The 15875-nt window shown below is 51.0% G+C and overlaps 2 long non-coding RNA genes across 3 annotated transcripts in view; one reads left to right on the top strand and one right to left on the bottom strand.

Moving 5' to 3' along the window:
* The window catches only part of LOC106003553, a 48992-nt gene continuing 33117 nt past the window's right edge, over positions 1-15875 (top strand). The window contains exons 1-2 of one of the 2 annotated variants that reach the window (XR_006601604.1): positions 1-123; positions 10755-10853. This is a non-coding gene — a long non-coding RNA (uncharacterized LOC106003553). Of the gene's footprint in view, positions 124-7018; positions 8358-10754; positions 10854-15875 lie in introns of those variants that run through there. The other variant, XR_006601605.1, reaches the window with a different exon arrangement.
* LOC106003552 lies at positions 8899-14508 on the bottom strand. Its single transcript, XR_001176104.2, has 3 exons — positions 14416-14508; positions 13369-14019; positions 8899-10775 (listed from the first exon to the last, which is right to left on the bottom strand). It is a non-coding gene; the product is annotated as an uncharacterized LOC106003552 (long non-coding RNA).

Raw genomic sequence — 15875 nt, 5'->3', positions numbered from 1 at the left:
GGTGGGAGGGGGAAGAGAAGGAGTAAGACGAACTTAGAATGACACACGAGACCACGCAGGCTGGTGTCTGATCGTGCTCAGGAAGGAAAGGAAAAGGCTCTCACCCGTTTGCCCATTCTGGAGGTAGGAGATAGATTCCAGGCCTCCAGTAAAGGGAACCCTTGGCCCAGGTTCAGCGCCCCCCCTTGCCGTCAGCCCCTCCTGCTCAGTGTCACCCTGGGTCTTTTTCCACTCTGATGGTCAACAAGGGAGTAGCTGTCATCAAAGCGTTTGCGTTATACCCCCCCCCACCCCCCACCCCCCAACTGCTGGCCAAGCAGCCTGGAACTCTCCACAGCCCAGGGCCTGCACGCATCCCTCCCTCGGGCCAGCTGGCTCCCTCTCTGGGGGTGGGCCTGGCTTTGTGTGAGAAGAGTCTGGGGGCAGAACAGAGTCCTTCTCAACTGTGGAGAGAGCTTCCCCTTTTATTCTGTGCCTGCCGGTCCCGATGGCTCCAGGGCTGTGGCCAACTAGTACCTACCTGGGACTTGCTAACTAACAGTCCTCACCTCGAGCTTCCTAGGGGGGGACATAGTAGCCCCACCCACCCCCACCTGCCGCCTGCACTCCGCCCAAGAGGAAGGAGCTGAGACCTCCACCAAGGGGAGCCACTGGCCCTTTATTCTGGAGATGGGGGGTGTATGAGGGAAGAAGGAAGCAGAAATCTACAGGGAAAGCAGAAGAGTGTGGGGTGGGGGGCGGGCCGGAGGGACAAGGCTGCTGGGAGGAGCAGGAGAGGGAGGGGAAGCCTGGAATGAGCTGCTGGGAGTGGGGGGGGTGGGTGGGGGGGTAGGGGTGGGGGCGGGGGTGGGAGCTGCAAGGGAGGGAAGGCAGGAAGAGAGGACCCACAGGGAGCAGGGAGTGGGGGAAGGGCTCTGGGCCATGTTAGCCCTGTTCCCCTATCTCCTGGCACCCCAAAGGAGCTTCTAACCTAAGTAAAGCAGCATGCTTGCAATGTCCACTTGCCTCCAAACTCCAGCCAGAACTCTGGTTTTTGCTCTAGCCCAAAACCGGTTAATACCCTGAAGCCCTCCATACTGTAACCATGGGGCCACCAGGGTCCAGGGAGTGTATGAGCCTCCCAAAGAGACTCTTGGCCCCAGAGGAGTAGGAGGGAGAGAGGTTGGGAGGGAAAGCCGAGCGGTGAGGGTTGCTGATCAACAGGCCATCCTTGGGTCCCGGGATCCTTTGCTGGGCTGATTTTTACCCACCTCGGGGCTGCTGCAAGCCATGGGCCCTGCGGGGGCCGGCAGGGACTTTGAGAGGGGCAATGTTGATAGGAAATTGGGGAAAGAAGACCCTGGGGGGTTGTTGGGAAGTTGCTCGAGGCCAAGTCCAGACTCCCCAGTGGCTGCTGGGAGAGCTAGCCTCCTGACCCTGGGAGGCCCCCAAGCTCCAAATAGTGCAGGGACCTAACTCTTCCCTTAGGCCAAACTTTCCTCAGCCCACAGCTTTGTACTCCACTGAGCCATATATGTGAACACTTTGGGACATTTGCATTAAAAAGAGGGCTTTTTTGGGGGGTGCCTGGGAGGCTCAGTGGGCTAAAGCCTCTGCCTTTGTCTCAGGCCACGCATGATCCCAGGGTCCTGGGATGGAGCGCCCCCCCCACCCCAATCGGGCTCTCTGCTCAGCAGGGAGCCTGCTTCCTCCTCTCTCTGCCTGCTTCTCTGTGGTCTGTCAAATAAATAAATAAAATCTTTTTAAAAATTTTTTAAATTTATTTTATTTTTTTTTAAAGATTTTATTTATTCATTTGAGAGAGAGACAGTGAGAGAGAACATGAGAGGCGAGAAGGTCAGAGGGAGAAGCAGACTCCCCATGGAGCTGGGAGCCCGATGCGGGACTCGATCCCGGGACTCCAGGATTGTGACCTGAGCCGAAGGCAGTTGCTCAACCAACTGAGCCACCCAGGCGCCCCAAATAAATAAAATCTTAAAAAAAAAAAAAAAAAAGAGGGCTTTTTGGTCCCAGGGATGGTCCCAGGGATGGACCCGGGACTGGCCAGCTCCAGGTATTTTGGGACAGGAGAGCCTTTTAGCAAAGCCTCACGCACAGCATGGGTAGTTCCCTGTCTTGCTTTTCTCTCTGGGTGTGACACAACCCGGGCCATAGCAGGGGCACTTGACCCCTCCCTGTCTTGAGGTCCCTACTGTGGCCCAGGTGACAAAGAAGGCTTTGGAAGGCCTTTCCATTCAGCGCCCTATGGCCTGGGTTCTGTGTCTTCCGCCTCCAGGGGCCAGGCAGCAGAGAGCGCTGGAATGTGAACAGGCAGGACTGACTAATGACAGGGCATTTTCTACTTGTAACACTGCAAGTTCGGCTCACGATTTGAATTTCAAGTGGGCCCTTTAGGCAGATTAGGGAGGTTAAGTGAGAGAGTGGAGGCAGCCTTGGTGGATTGTCTAAATTCCTAGAAAATAAATTCTAGGAATTTCACTGTGGGAGGGAAGAGTAGCAGGTGAGCCTACTTAGTGCCATGCATAGGCAGGGGCAAGAGCTGGTAGTCCTGGGGGCCTGCTCGGAGGAGGTGGCTTTTTCCTTTTCTTTCTCTATTTGAGCACCCTGTATCTCCAAAAATGACTTGTCTTCCAAATCAGATCGAAGAGACAAATTCATACTTTTAACCAAGGGCTGTTTTTTTTTGGATAAAAATTTATTTTTTCACTGAGCCGCCATCCAGCTATGGATTAGAACTGCTCCCTCTAAATACTGCTTTTGGTGCCTGCCCTTTGTTTGAAGTCATTATTGTCCCTAGAAATGGGAAATTACAAATTACTGTTTATCAAAAGGAAATAAACACCTTGGATTAATAGGGTTCTTGCCACGGGATGGTGGTTGCAGACCTTGCCAACGAGCTGGGTGAGAAGCCCGCCCAGCACGTCCTGCACCCCATTCACTTTCGGCATTTGATGATTTCTGAAGGGGAAATGGTCAGTTCCTGTGTGTCCCACAAAGCTTTGCCTGCCCTGTTATCGTGACGTCATCCTGGAGAAACTTTGAGAGGGCGCTTCTGGGTGTAGGACCAAGTACAGGAAAAAACATGGGGAGTGGGGCGTGTCATCTGCTGACTCTCTTCGGGCTGGATTGGGTTCCCGTTGCTCTGTGTTCATGGGCATTCAATGAGCTCTTGCTAACGGAGTGTGAAGAGTGGAATCAGGATGCTGTATTAAGACAGCCTGAGCCATGTACACGTTCACGCAGGGAAGAGATGGCCATGAACCCTGAGCCCTGTGTGTCTCAGCCCTTCTGTGTTCCAGCCCAAAGCCCCAGGAAAGCTTGCCCCTGCTTGTGACTGGCCACTGTCAAGTTCTGCAGCCTCAAGCTGGGCTCTGGGCCACACTCAGCTCTTCCCAGCAATCTTGACCATCCCCTGCCATCTCTGGCCCCCTGGCTTTTAAGTAGCATTCTCTTCCTCATCCTTTGGGTTTTGGTTTAGGGGGACATTTCTTCTGGGAATAATTCTTCCTTGCCACCCCCATATCCCCCAACTGTCTGTGTGCTCCTGCTGCCCTGTACCTTCCGGTTCTCAGTACTATTCCTACTAGATTATCAGGGACTACTAGTTGCGGGTGTGTCTGCCTCCGCCATCAGACTATCAGCTCTATGAGGGAAGGATGCAGCCTGCTTGTTCGCCATCCTAGTCCTGAACTGTGACCCAACCCAACCCAACCCAGGAAAACCAACAAAAGAAACACCCACCAGAACTGGTTTCCTCATGTCATGGCTAAGGGTCTGAAGGTCGGCTGTTCTCCTTGAGCTGTGGATGAGTCTGATTTAACAAGGGTGGAAAGCAGGGGACGCTTGCTGCCTGGTCAGCAAACCACACTTGGCCAGCATGCGGGACTGCCTTGTTGGAGTGGAAAAGGAGATAAAGAAAAGCCCGGAGACCTAGAAGGGTGTCGACCTGGTGGCTGTGGAGCGCAAAGGGCGCTGAATGGGGGTTTGGTGGGCGGGGAGGGGGGCATTCAAGATGGCCGCCACTGGAACTACAGAGGAGAGCCCATGGCCATGAACTGAAGCTGGGAAGGGGTAGGGGGAGAAAGCTGGGCCGAGGAGGAGGAAGGGCTCCCCAAATCTGATTACTTTTCTCCAAAACCGGTGGCTAGCATCTGAAATGTCACCCATTGCTCCGGTCTGGGATTGTGACTTGATTTTTCTCTTCCCAATTGATTATTTTTGTTTGTATTAATCGAAAATGTGTGTCTTTCTGATGAGACATGGAGTGCCCTGACCAGGCTTTGTTTTATTAAGAGAGTTATACAAAGAAAGCGCCTTCTTTTGTTCCCCCGCCTTCTTGTCCCTCCCTGCCTTCCTTCCTAGTGAAATTCTGGACCGGAAAGCCCAGCCAGGATGTGGAGAGTTGTGTTTTCCACCTGAAGCAAGGTGGGGCTGGCCGGCTCTTTGTGGCGGCAAGCTACCCCACCCCCATCAGGCTGTTCTCTTTGAGCGGGACAAACACAGCGGTGGCCCCCATAGCCCCATGGCCAGTGCCGACCATTGCAGAATGAGACAAAGCCCTTGTGTACTTTGCTGGGAAGCACTTGGCTGTGACATACAGGCCCGTGAGCGCAGGAGAGTGTGTGCGGGGTCCCAGCGCAAAGCACTCCCACGCATGCCTTTCACAGTGTTTCCAAGCCTCCTTCGAGGACAGCCAGGCTGGGGTGTGGTGAAGGTGTTTGTCTTTCTCAGGTTTGGGCAAAGTCCTTCTAGAAAGCAGATTTTGAGGCATTGAGATCAGAAATCACTCCTGGGGAGGTGGTGAGGAATTGTGTGTTTTAATCTGGGGCCAGTGTGTTCGAGCAACGTTCATTGGTCTAGAAAGAAATACCATTCTCAGCCCAGTGCAGACTTGGTCATGGGCGGCTGACCTGCTGTTTGTGCTGGTTCCTTATCCACGGATCGCAAGGTCCCGGAGGGAGGAAGGACTTCCCTGTTGAGGAAGAGACCATCCGTAAATCGGTGGGTCAGGAATCCCCCAGTTGATTCTCTTAATTCAAAGTGGAAATGGAGTGGAGGTGGTTCTTTTTTTTTTTTTTTAATATTTTAGAAAAGTTTTTATTTATTTGACAGAGGGAACGTTTGCAGGAGCAGTGGGGAAAGGGCAAAGGGAGAGGGAGAAGCAGATCCCCTCCTGAGCAGGGAGCTGCGCAGGGCTCGATCCCAAGATGCTGAGACTATGCATGACCTGAACCAAAGGCAGATGCTTAACTGCTTAACCAGGCACCCAGGCGCTTCGTGGGGGTGGTTCTTTAGCCTAATTTCCACTATCTTGTACTGAGAAGTTTTAAAACCCACTTGGATTTTATAAATCATCAGAGCTATGCAAAGCTGCTCACCACGCCCTAGGTCGGGCTCTATGAGGGACTGCACGTAGGTTTGGGAGGAACAGGTTGAAACCTGACTTTGATCTTAACAAAGCCAGTCTTCCCTAGCAAACATGAATCTCCCGGCCAATCAGATTACCTGAGCCTTCCAGCGCCCGTGTGAACTGGCTTGACAGGGAAGCTGGGGGGGTGGTGGAGAGGGTTGGGGGGGGGGGGGGGTTCAGGTGGGGCAGCCCAGTGCCTGTAAGGTGTGATTTGAAGACCTCAGGAAAGACCCACCTGAAATCTCCTGAAATCTCCCCCTACTGGCTCATCAAGGATGTCAACAATTTCACTATTATGGAGTCATTCCTTTGTATTTACCCTGAGCACTCTGCTGGCCATCCCTCGAAATGCAGGTTGGTCTGGGGTAAGGAGGATTCCCTTAACCTTCTCACCTTGAATTCTACTGTTAATCTCTTGGCTATCCCACACACTCAGTTCCACTTTTTTTCTTTCTCGTTTTATTGAGAGAGACTTGACCTAGAACCTGGTGTTAGCTTTAGGGCCTCCCCATGATGATTTGATATTTGTGAATATTGCCTGGTGACCCCTGCAGTAAGTTGAGCTGCACTTTCTAGATGGTGGGCCTCTCCTGAGTCACCTCCCCTCCGCAATTCCCTGTTCTGTGAGTGGGGGGTGGCCTTCCAGCTGACAAGAGACACCCCAACTTGTGCAGCTGGTTGGAGCAGACATAGACCATGTTCAGTGAGGGGCCAGCAGGTGCTCTGGGTCCTGCCTCTTCCTCTTTCCCTGGCCTAGAAGAGAGGACTAGAGCCTATCTCTGCCTTGTCCCCCTACCCTGGGCACCTTGTATCAGCCCAGGCTTCTCTCCCAGAAGCACCGCCCTCCCCTCAAAGCGGATACGCCGCTGTGAACTCCACTGGAATGCAAACTCCATCGAGGCAGATCTTTTTAATATTTCCCCAGAGTTGCAAACAGTGCCTGGCCCACAGTAGGTGCTCAATAAATATTTGCTGAGCCGACTTCCTCTTGTGGATGTAATCACGCTGGTAAAATATTTTGCACCCCAACGCACACACAGTTGGGCGTTTTTAGGACCAACGTTGGCAGAGATTTAATTTTTTTCTCTATTGTGCCCATCCCCCCCCCCTCAGAATTTAATTTCTAATTACACCACATAGCAATTCAGTTTTGGGAAACATTGAAAACAATCCAAGAAGTCCTCCTCATCCCCGAAACCCTGTTGCGTGTTCCTCCTTAGCGTAACCCGCTGACATCCTCTCGGCGTGAGCCCAGCAGACTTTGCTCGGTGCATCTGTGTGTTAACGCAGATGTCTGTAGTTTGGTGGGTGAAAAGAAACCATAAATGGGGCCCCTGGCTGCCTCGTTCAGTAGAGCATTCAACTCTGCGACTCTTGATCTCTGGGTTCTAAGTTCGAGCCCCATGTTGGGTGTAGATCACTTGAAATTAACTCTTAAGGGGAGCCTGGGTGGCTCAGTGGGTTAAAGCCTCTGCCTTTGGCTCAGGTCATGATCCCAGAGTCCTGGGATCAAGCTCCTCATCGGGCTCTCTGCTCAGCAGGGAGCTTGCTTCCTCCTCTCTCTCTCTGTCTGCCTCTCTGGCTATTTGTAGTCTCTGTCAAATAAATAAAATCTTTAAAAAAAATTAACTCTTAAAAAAAAAAAGGTTAAAAAAATGAAAGGAACCATAAATAAGATTGCACCGTCTTGTTTTGCAATTTGCTTCCCCCATCCCCTTTAACAGTATGTAGGTCAATGTTCATTCTTTTTCACTGTTACAGACTATCTGGCACGGCATAGATGACGAATTCTATGTTTAATGATTGTTCTAGACGGAACTTTAGGTTATTTCCAGTGTCTGCAAACATCCTTGCACATACCTCTTGGAGCACACGCTCAAATACTTCCCCTGGATTCTTAGAGACGTCATTGCTGGCTGAAGGAGCACGGGCATCGAACATTTTAAAGCTACTCTAAATTGCACTCCCGAAAGGCTGTATTCACACACATTCCCACTTTTGGGTGTGAAAACCTCCGCTTTTTCCACACCTTTGTTGGCTCTTAGAGATCTCTTTTACTATTGGCCAAAAACCATGATCTCATGATTGAATAATAACGTTCAGCTCATTCTACTTGGCCAGGAACTTGTCAGTGATTCCCATTAGCGACATAGCCACACGGACAGTGATAATCCCATTTAACGGCTATGTGTTCTGTACTTGGTAATTATTTTGCACAAAGTGAGTAATAATCAGGAATAGTCACAAATCTGTTTTCTCCACATATTTCACCATGACCTTTAGATGTGAAACACAGGACTGTGGGGTCTTGGAGTGTGCGGAGGTGGGGGAGGATGACCTCCATGGCTGCAGCCTGTCCTTCCGTCACATCCCTTCCTGTCCCACAGTGGCCGTGCCCTGGAATGACGATGCCAGGTTGTCCAGTCTCAAGCCAACAGTGTGTTCTCTGCCATCCAGCCCCTGGGGTTCTCCTTTGATCAGCTCAGAACATGTCAGCTGAACTTGTGTGTTTGGTCCTTTGCTGGGCTTTGAGGTTATCATCAGGCCCACCTTGGAGCACAATAGAAGCTATGTCATGGGCTGGATCCCGCCTTAATCTTTTCCAAGCCCTCACGCCACCTAGGACAATGTTTTCCACACTGAGAAGTGCATTTTAAGAGGAAAAGCTTTAAGGGCATTTAGGATCGTACATTGTTTAATTTTGTGGCTCTTTTCCTCCCGATGCCATTCCTTCCTTCCTCTATGTTTTTCAACCTCGGTATTCAGGATAAAACCAAAATGGCACTGGGAAAGAATTCTACCCCGCCCCTCCTCCCACTGCCAGCTTTCTCTCGGTCTGGTTCTTTGTCACTGACAGCATCTAGTTTAGGGTCATGTAGGACTTAATGTTAATCTCTCGTGCCTCCAGTATGGCTGCATTGAACAGTGGGTTCCTCCTCCGGTTGAGGTAGGATTTTTAAGGCTTGTGACTTGTTTTGGTGGTTTCAGATGAATTTTGTATTTGGATCAGAAAGCCATTTGCTTGAAAGCATGATTGTTTCGTTTTCTAAAGACTTGGAACTGAATTCCCTTCCTACCCCTTTGTCCAGTCCAGCTACTACGGAATGTTCGTTTTGCTAGTTTTAGAAATATTACTCTGTTATTTCTCTCTCTCTCTCTTTTTAAGATTTTATTTATTTGACAGAGATCACAAGTAGGCAGAAAGGCAGGCAGAGAGAGAGGAGGAAGCAGGCTCCCTGCTGAGCAGAGAGCCTGACGTGGAACTCGATCCCAGGACCCTGGGATCATGACCTGAGCTGAAGGCAGAGGCTTTAACCCACTGAACCACCCTGGTGCCTCCCCCAACTCCCCACTTTTTAAAAAGTTTTTATTTGTTTATTTATTTGAGAAAGAGAGAGAGCATGGACTGGGGTGGGGAGACACAGGGAGAAGGAGAGAGAATCTCTCAAGCGTTCCAACGTGGGGCTCGATCTCACTATCCTGAGATCATGACCTGAGCAGAAACCAAGAGTTGATGCTTAACCGACTGAGCCACCCAAGTGCTCCTACTTTGTTATTTTAAAGCACTCAAGTTTTGGCCACAAGCTACTCCAAGAGAGGACACTGTGAGGAGATACACTTGTAGCTAAGAGCCATACTTTCTTCAGGGTGACTTCTTATTTGGGGCATTGTAGTAACTTTGGCTCAGACTTTTCTCATTTTCTAATATATGCTGCTGGACCTGAGTGGTTGGTTTAACGGTTTAGAGTGTGGGTTCATGAACCAGAGGGCTTGGTTTCAGATCCTAGCACTGCCACGTCCTAGTTGTGTGATCTTGGGCAAGTTACTCAAACTCTCTGGGCCTCAGTTTTCTGTTGTGTAGAACAAAATAAGTGAAGCTACTGTCTCTAGAGTTGCCATAAGGAGTTAACACACAAGATAAAATAGCTTTTGGCCCATGGTAAGTGCTGATGTGTTTGCTATTATTATTCAGTTCTTTCTGAAAGAAAAAAAACATTCCTTTCTTCTGTGGTTATTTGAACTTCTTCTGAGTCTCATTTTATAATTGAAAACTGAACAAAATGAAACAGAGGAGAGTTACTCAACCAAGCCCTTTCTGGAAAAGGCAAGATTGTTTCTCTAGAATGATTCACACTTGATTAATCTATTAGAATTTTAAAAATCTGTGGACTAAGAAGAATCAGCTTCGATTAATGGGGTTAATGTATGTGCAGCTTTTAGGAGCCTTGGAAGTCTTCACGCCATTGGTTTTTTAAAGAAACACAAGCATCATTCAGCTAAAAGAATCTTATTTTCCCCCTTCCTCTTTGCCTCCTTCCTTCCTTCCTCTCTTCCTTCCACAGACATGCCACAGACATTTCCAGAGTGCCTGGGAAGCTCTGCTAGGCTCTATAAACAGGGACATAGAGACAAATGATCCATGGGTCCAGCCCTTAGGAAGGTCTAATAGGGGATTTTCTTACTTTTATGGTGAAGAAAAATTTAAGTGCCTCCAACATCCCTTTGAAAGCTTGGGGCAGGAGAGATCAGCCAACTGTGAGAAGGAAGCATGAATAAGAAAATTCAACAGTTTGAAGTTGAAGATCCAGGCTCATTCTACTGATTAAGTTCCAAGTTTCTTTGTCTTGGAGAAGAGTAATTTCTTGGGATGATGTTCAACGTGTGCAAACACATGAAAAGAACATCTCACTGGAGCTGTTGGTCGCAATCATGTTCTCTACGACCTGGTTTCTATGTTGTTGTCAGATGGAGTCTTGGCCTTGACCAGGGAATCCCATGGCCAGGTGGGCTTTCCTTCCTGTTGGGAGTCCCCATCCAAGATGGTGGTCACCCAGGATTGGAGAGCTCTCACATAAAGTTTCAGGAACTCCTCCCAGTAGACTTCAGACTCCATCCCATGGTATCCAGCTCAGTGCTGGACAGAGAGGAGATGCTCAGTGGACGTAACTCACAACCCTCCTTTCTACACATTCTTTGCTCGACGGCCCCTTGTTCACAGTGTTACACTGGACCTTATCTTTCTCCTTCCGCCATTGCAAAATCCTTGAGGACGGGAACAGGGCTTGCTTGCTGAATCTATGAACCCGAGATAGCATCATTCCCCTTATACAAGGTTCACCAGACTTTCGCCACAGGATGTCTTTCAGTTTTTGTCAACTCCTTTCTTAAGATTCTGTTCTTTCTCCTACAGGCAGAGCTTCCAAGTGAGAGAGGAGGGGCTGGGCTGAGAAGTGGTGGTGGGGAAAGTTGGGGCCTCTGGGTTGTTTATATACCCGTCGAGAAATGTTAATCAATTGGATGACTTTAAAAGTGACCCTTTAATAATCCTTGTCGTTGTTGTTAGAGCACATCACAACCATCAGCCCTGGAATGCAAAGACCAGAGTAAACCTGAGGAAACCTCCAACCGAGCCGAGCAGTCTCAGTTTCCACCCCAAATGCAGGTGAGAGAAGGTGGTGGGACTAAAAGAATGGTCTTGGGTCTTGGTAAGGACACATCCCATCTGGAGACCAGGGCAATGATAGCGTCCACATAGGACCGTGTCTTCCAGGCGCCCTGAGGCCTTCCTGAGGGAAGACACCCACGTGAAGGGCGAGAGAGAGGAAGAAGTAACTGGAGAGTGAAGGTTCTGGATCACAGGGTCACAGGGCACTAAGCGGGCGGCGCGGGGGTGGGGGTGGGGGGCTCTTGGCTCAGTCCAGGCCCTAGCCATGATCTGGGCCTGCATAAGACTTAAACTGTTTTTTTTTTAAGGTAGCTCACCACATTTAAAAATCCGGAGATTTCGGGGTGCCTGGGTGGCTCAGTGGGTTAAGCCACTGCCTTCGGCTCAGGTCATGATCTCAGAGTCCAGGGATCGAGTCCCGCATCGGGCTCTCTGCTCAGCAGGGAGCCTGCTTCCTCCTCTCTCTCTGCCTGCCTCTCTGTCTACTTGTGATCTCTCTCTGTTAAATAAATAAATAAAATCTTTAAAAAAAAATCCGGAGATTTCACGGAAAATAGGGAATGTATGGCCTTTCTAGAAATGTGGAAAATCTTTGTGGAGCCTGTCAGCGGGAGCCTGGGGACAGCCTGTCCCTGGGCAGTCCGAGCTCATCAGCTCTCCCCTCACCTTGTCCCAGGAACCTCCTCCCCCATCCCAGCACCATGTGGGATCCCACCAGGGGTTCTGTGAGTCGCCTTCACTCACCCCTTCTCTCGCCAGCACCCCACCTCTACCTTGGCATCCCCTTCCTAATACCTCTGTGCACCCCTTCTTCCCCAGTTTAAAGAACCCCTCCCCCTTTGGCTATCTGTGGGGTTGTTCCTGTGGAGCCAACATGCTAGAAAGGGGGCTCTTTCCTTGCCTGCCACTCACCCTAGTGCCCCCCCCATCGCCCCTGGGCTTCCTCCCCCCCCACTCCCATGCCGTTCTGGTTAATCCTTACCCCGCCCATGGCAGTGTCTGGGTGCTTGGCGCAGTGCACCCTCCCTCCTGGAAGCTTCCCTGCCCTTCACCAAGTGACATCTCTTGTCCTCTTGTGTCCACAGTGCTTAGGGCAGCTTCTCCCCTCCCTTCCCAGGCCCTTCGTGGGTGCTTCTCTTCCCGAAAGCTCACAAACTGCAGCATTTCCCACGGACCTGTCCCGCCGTCTTTATTTTTCTGACACTAGACTCTCTCTCGGGGTCACCTCTGGGGGCCTGCGGATTCCAGCCTGCTTTTCCAAGCTCCACGGCTGCTGACTCTGATTTTCATTTGTGACGGCAACCACCTCCTCACGCGTCTGCCCCGCGTGGATTTTTCTGCCGCAGGTGGAGGCAGCTGTAAGTAGAGGCCCGTCTAAAATAAAATAAAAACCAGGGGCACCTGGGTGGTTCAGTGGTTTAAGCCTCTGCTTTCAGCTCAGGTCATGATCCCAGGGTCCTGGGATCGAGCCCCGCATCGGGCTCTCCGCTCAGCGGGGAGACTGCTTCCCCCTCTCTCTCTGCCTGCCTCTCTGCCTTCTTGTGATCTCTCTCTGTCTATCAAATAAATAAAAGTCTTAAAAAAAATAAAATAAAAACCAGATCACGTTACTACCACTTCACATTCTGCAGTGGCTCCTCTTTTCTCTCAGGGTGCGGTTCACACCTTTGGCTTAACCCCAGGGTGCTGCCCTGACCCGGCTGCCATTTCGACCCCCCCAGCTTCCCATGGGCGCCTTTCCCTTCCCTTCCCTGATGCTGGTCCCCCTGCTGCGGTGTATCCGAGGGGCTCTTCCCCGTGCCTTGGGCTCCCTGGTCTCTTCCTCCCTCCCTCTTTCCTTCTTTCTTTTAAAGATTTTATTTATTTATTTGAAGGGCGCCTGGGTGGCTCAGCTGTTGGGTGGCTGCCTCAGCTCAGGTCACGATCCCAGAATCCTGGGATCGAGCCCCACATCAGGCTCCCTGCTTAGCAGAAGCCTGCTTTTCCCTCTCCCTCTCCCCCTGCTTGTGTTCCCTCTCTCGCTGTCTCTCTCTCTCTGTCAAATAAATAGATAAAATCGTAAAAAAAAAAAACCCACAAAGATTTTTAAAATTTATTTGAGAGACAGAGAAAGCAAAACCAAAAGCGATGGCTGTGAGGGGCAGAAGGAGAGGGAAGCGGACTCCCCCCGAGCAGGGAGCCTGTGTTTGCAGGACTCCATCCCACAACCCTGACGTGACCTGAGCCGAAGGCAGGCGCTTAACTGCTTAACCGGCTGAGCCACCCAGGCACCTCGCTCCCAGTTTTTCTGAGCGTTTGAATCAGGCCCCCCAGCCCCCCCTGAGCCTCTGAGTCTGGGTTCAGTGTCCCTTGCTGTCTTGGGGTGCCCGGGCCTCCCTGCGTCAGCTCCCTGGAGGCTGGGGTTCTACTAGGCTTCACGTCCAGTGGAGACCGGGGAGGTCCCCGGGCACACTGTGGCAAGCACATGAAACAAATGATGGCAGGAGCCTCTGGCAGGCTTCCTAGTACTCACACAGGGCTGGGCAGTCATCTCTCGCCTTCTGGAAGCGGCTTCTAGCTTGTTGCAGTGTTTGCCTTCCCAGTGCGGCAGGTCTTGCTCTGCAATATACTTTGTTGGCCTCTTATTAAATGTCTTGAGACTGAAAGGTATTTGGGATTTGACCCCCTTCCTCAAAGGGCCTGGTACACTCTGAGATTATGGTGTTGCTTCCCGTCAAGGAGCCTTTACTGAGAGCCAGCCCTGAAGGCAGAAGCAAAGCCGCCCAGCCCAGGGATTCAGATAAAATCTGTGCGGCTGGGAGGGACTTGCTGTGGCTTCGTGGGTCTCGGTTCACACTAGAGGGGAGAGCACGGTTCTCCCTGGTGGAGACTCCTTGACCGACCGCGTCGTAGGTTCTCCCCTGACCCTGACGTCTCCTTGCAAACCCACTTCCACGTCCCACACTTGCGTGGACTTTGAGGCTGCGTTTTGTGTCAACGTGACCTCCCTGGGATGCCAGAAACGACCCTTTCCTGCCCCCGCCACGAACCTCCAGCTATCTCTACATCAACTTCTCAGAAGGATTCTGCCATTTCCCTTGATTGTTAGAAACGCGTTTGAACGGCACACAACTCGCATTTGTCATGGCAACACGGCTGTCAGCTGTTGTCATCGAGAGTCGTTCTGGTAAATAAGCAGATCAGGAGGTTTGATCAGAAAGACGTTGTTGCACTTTGAGGTAAGACTGTGAAGTTTGGACCAAGGGGCTCTCTTCCCCACCCCCCAATCTTTTTCTTCGTCTTCTTTTTAAAAATATTTTATTTATTTTACTTGAGAGAGACTGAGATCGAGAGAGAGCGAGAGCACAGAGGGATAGGGAGGCTTCCCACTGAGCAGGGAGCCCCATGTGGGGCTTGATCCCAGAACCCTAGGCTCATGACCTGAGCCAAAGACAGATGCTTAAAGACTGAGCCCCCCAGGCGCCCCCCAGCGGGGGTCTTGAATCAAGACATCGACCCAGTCACACAGTGTCCTAAATGCTCCAGTGAGTTTGGAAGGGTAGAGTCCAGGGAAGCTGACCTCGGGGCTGCCCGCCATCAGGAGGTGCGCAGATTAGAGGCTGAGAGCCCGGCTGCAGGGCTGCACTGAATCCTGTTTCTGCCGCTCTGACCTTGGGAGGTTTCCAGTGTCCTCCTTTGTGACCCGGGAATGACTGGGGGACTCCCCTTACAGGGTCGTTGGCTGTGTGAGTCACTTAGTCCCTGTCCGCGGCTTAGACGCATAGTAAGTGCTCAGTCTGAGCTGTCGCCGGTGTGGCCCTTCATCAGCCTCAAGTGGGACTGCTTGCCACGGGCTCTTGCCCTTGGTCACCAAGGCTGTCGTCAGGTCTCCCGCGCTCCGTGCCAGGTCATGCCCGTTCCTGCTGTTTCGTCTTCTTTGCTCAGTTTGCTTCTCTGAATGTCTTACTCCAGTCCTGTCCTCTTTCTTTCTTTTTCTTTTTCTTCTTTTTTAAAGATTTTATTTATTTATTTATTTGAGAGAGAGAGTGGGAGAGAGAGAGAGAGCGCGCAGAGAGCAGGGGAGAGGGTAGAAGGAGAGAGAGAGAGAGAATCCCAAGCAGGCTCTGTGCTTAGTGAGGAGCCCAACGCCGGGCTCGTGTCTCATGATCCTAAGATCACGACCTGAGTTGAAATCAAAAGTTGGACACTTAACTGACTGAGCCACCCAGGCGTCCCAGTCCTGTCTTCTTTCACACTGCCCTTTCTGCCTGGGACAAGCTCCCGTTCGGCCCCTGCCTCTCCTGCGAGGCCTCCCTCCCCTTACTCCGAAGCCACTTGGAGGAATGGATGCGGTACTCCTGGCCCCACAGTTCACCATGGGACAACTCGAGAATCATTTTTCATTTGCGTTTGTGTGTGTGCACACCTTCTAGAGCCCTTGTCCGTGGACTAAGCTGTGAGATCACCATCTATTTTTTTTTTTTAAATCATAAAGTATACATAACATAGAGCTTCCCCTTTTAACCACTGGAGGTGTTCGGTTGGTGGCATCAAGGGCACACACACCGCTGTGCAGCCGTTGCTACCGTCTATCTCCAGAACATCTCCATCTTCCCCGACAGAAACTCTGGACCCACTGAACACTACTTTTCCCTTCCCTCCTCCCTCCAGCCCCTGGCAACCCCCGTTTCATTTTCTGCCTCTCTGAATTTAACCACTTTGGGTCCCTCAGTGGAATCCTACATTTGTCCTTTGGATCTGGCTTGATTTCACTAAGCGTGAGGTCTGCAAGGTTTTTGCATGCTGTAGCAAGCTGAAGCATACTCCATTGGATACACACGCCCAGTTACCCATTTATCTGTTGCTGGATGTTTGTGTGGCTTCCACATTTTGGCTGTTGTGAATGAGGCTTTTCAAAACGTGGACCGTGTACAATGCACCTGCACGAGTACCCACTTTTAATTCTTGTGAGTGTATAGCCAGTAGGGGGACTGCTGGATCATGTGGCCCATCTCCTGTGCAAGGCTGACTTTACCAATT

The sequence above is a fragment of the Mustela putorius genome, unplaced genomic scaffold (assembly GCF_011764305.1).
Source record: "Mustela putorius furo isolate JIRA1106 unplaced genomic scaffold, ASM1176430v1.1 tig00000127_pilon_pilon_pilon, whole genome shotgun sequence".
Classification (NCBI taxonomy): Eukaryota; Metazoa; Chordata; class Mammalia; order Carnivora; family Mustelidae; genus Mustela; species Mustela putorius.
This window is presented reverse-complemented; position numbering and strand designations above follow the sequence as displayed.